Source organism: Crocodylus porosus, unplaced genomic scaffold (assembly GCF_001723895.1).
Source record: "Crocodylus porosus isolate Cpor-Errol unplaced genomic scaffold, CroPor_comp1, whole genome shotgun sequence".
NCBI classification, from domain to species: Eukaryota; Metazoa; Chordata; order Crocodylia; family Crocodylidae; genus Crocodylus; species Crocodylus porosus.
Window position 1 is genome coordinate 32,042,423 of NW_017728886.1, and position 2,413 is coordinate 32,044,835.

The 2,413-nt window shown below is 44.0% G+C and overlaps 1 protein-coding gene across 3 annotated transcripts in view; it reads right to left on the reverse strand.

Annotated features, from left to right (window-relative positions):
* SPAG6 (sperm associated antigen 6) overlaps positions 1–2,413 on the reverse strand; it is a 58,424-nt gene that overhangs the window by 45,864 nt on the left and 10,147 nt on the right. Inside the window, exon 2 of one of the 3 annotated variants that reach the window (XM_019532155.1) lies at positions 1,188–1,253. The exons of the other annotated variants lie outside the window; for them this stretch is intronic. The gene's annotated coding sequence lies outside the window, so the exon portion shown is untranslated. The remainder of the gene's footprint in view (positions 1–1,187; positions 1,254–2,413) is intronic. 3 annotated transcript variants of the gene reach the window in all.

Sequence of the window (2,413 nt, forward strand, 5' to 3'; positions counted from 1 at the left end):
ATGACTGACCACAAGATGAACATGAGCCATCAATGTGATGCTGCAGCTAGTAAAGTGAGCAAAATGCTGGCTTGCATCCATAGATGCTTCTCTAGCAAATCCTAGGATGTCATCCTCCCACTGTACTCAGCCTTGGTGAGGCTGCAGCTGAAGTATTGCGTCCAGTTTTGGGCTCCACAATAGAAAAAGGATTGAGAAAGTCCAGAGAAGAGCCACACATATGATCATAGGGCAGGAAAACAGACCTTATGATGAGAGGCTGAGAGCCATGGGACTCTTCAGCCTGGAAAAGCACAGGCTCAGGGGTGATCTGGTGGCTGCCTATAAGTTTATCCAGGTGCTCACCAGGATCTGGGGGAACGTCTGTTCACCAGAGTGCCCCATGGGATGACAAGGTCACAAATTCCTCCAAGACCGTTTCAGGCTGGACATAAGAAAGGACTTTTTTACTGTCCAAGTTCCCTAGGCCTGGAACAGACTTCCACCATAGCTGGTGCAAGCACCTACTCTAGACTCCTTTAAGAGTCAATTGAATGTTTATCTTGCTAGGATCTTGTGACCCCAACTTACTTCCTGGGGCAGAGGGCTGGATTTAAAGATCTTCTGAGGTCTCTTCCAGCCCTAATGTCTATGAAATCTATCCTCAGCTTCTTAGTTATCATGGATTCAAAGAAAGCTTATAGCCATTAAAAGATGAATCACCTTTAACATCCACATCTCAAGTGGGGTTGAGGCAAAGGTCTGATTTGCCTTTATTTAACAGGCAAATGCTGGCTGCTGCCTCTCTTTAGCAAGGAAAATCTTCAGGGTAATTACAGGCTCCAGGTTTTGTCTTCCTATATGATCCTGTACCCAAACAAACAGTAAATTTATTCGAGATTGCAACCTTTGTTTTGTTACTTCTATTGGGGGGAAAACAAATGACAACTTAAAATATTTGCCCCTAGAAAAGGGAACAAAATTAACAGGTCACAAAAAAGAGAAAAATCTTCCACATCACCCTCTAAGCATCTAACTCCCTCTCCTGCAGCAACTGATGACCACCTTTTCCCAATTCAAATCCTCCTTAAAAATAAGACTTAAAAAGACCATAAAGAACAAAGTTTCCCCACCAAGACTTTAAAAAATTTGCATATCATTTGGTACCCTGCAGCATATTTTGTATTTGAACTGCATTGTCCACCTACTTTAAATTGTCAGGTCATCTATCAGGTCACCGACTATCAGATGTTGTCTTCTGTCTTGCACAATGTCTATTGCATTGAGAGTATTCAGTAAGTTAATAATAATAATCAAGACTTCAACACATAACCTGGAGTTTTTAAGAATTGTGATTCCCAAATTCTGACACAAGCCCAATTGAAAGGAAACACTTTAGAATACTATGCAAGTTTATTTTCACCTTCCCTAGACCTCCTAGTGCCAACTTTGCCCTCATGGAAGCAGCATAGCAGCAAGTTTCCCTGATGACTAATTAAGGAGAGATCCTTCACCTACCTGTCTCAAGACATTCCCTCCCAGTGAGGTCTTGATACCCACTAGTTCTCTGCCCACATTCATTTCCTGGACAAAGCATTCCTATCATCTCCACTTCTCTGCTTGAGTACAACCAGGATTCTCCAAATACAAACACTGAACACTCTGGCAACAGGGTTTTTGGATAATCAAGCAGTTTTCCATGTAATTAATAGATGGTAGAGCACATGGTATAACTCAATTTGTCAGCAGGCCCAGAGGAGCCAGAAGAAGTTAGGAGTAACAAGCCACATACATTTAAAAGCAGTTTCAGGCAGCCATTTCACAGGCCTCTTCCATGTGAGCATGAAGGAAGCAAGGATCATAAGTACTAATCTATTAAAAACATATCACAGAGCTACTCAGAACCCACCCATCAGCAAGGTCTGCTACCCAGCAGGGGCACAGAGGTGAAGGGAGTCAGAATGAGCTGCTCCTCTGGATGGTTAGTTCAAAAAGTCCCCCACCTGGCATTTTCACTAACCAGCAGCTGCCATGAGGATCTCAACCACTCCCCATTTCCTATGGTTTCCTCCACAGGCTGAAGCAGCAACACAAGGGGAAGAGGATCCAGGAGCAACAGGTTCCTTTCAAAGTAACCTCTTCACCCTTGATGACATATCCTCTTTTTTCCCTGGGACATTTCATAGTTTCATATTTTGTAGGGTCGGAAGAGACATGAGTAGATCATGTAGTCTGACCCCCTGCCATGGCAAGAAAGAGTACTGGGGTCAAATGACCCCAGCAAGGTGTATAACTAGCCTCCTCTTAAAGACCCCCAGGGTAGGAGCCAGCACCACTTCTCTTGGAAGTTGATTCCAGATCCTAGCCGCCCTGACCGTGAAGTAGCGCCTCCTGATATCTAGCCTAAATCTACCCTCTGCCAGCTTGTGACCGT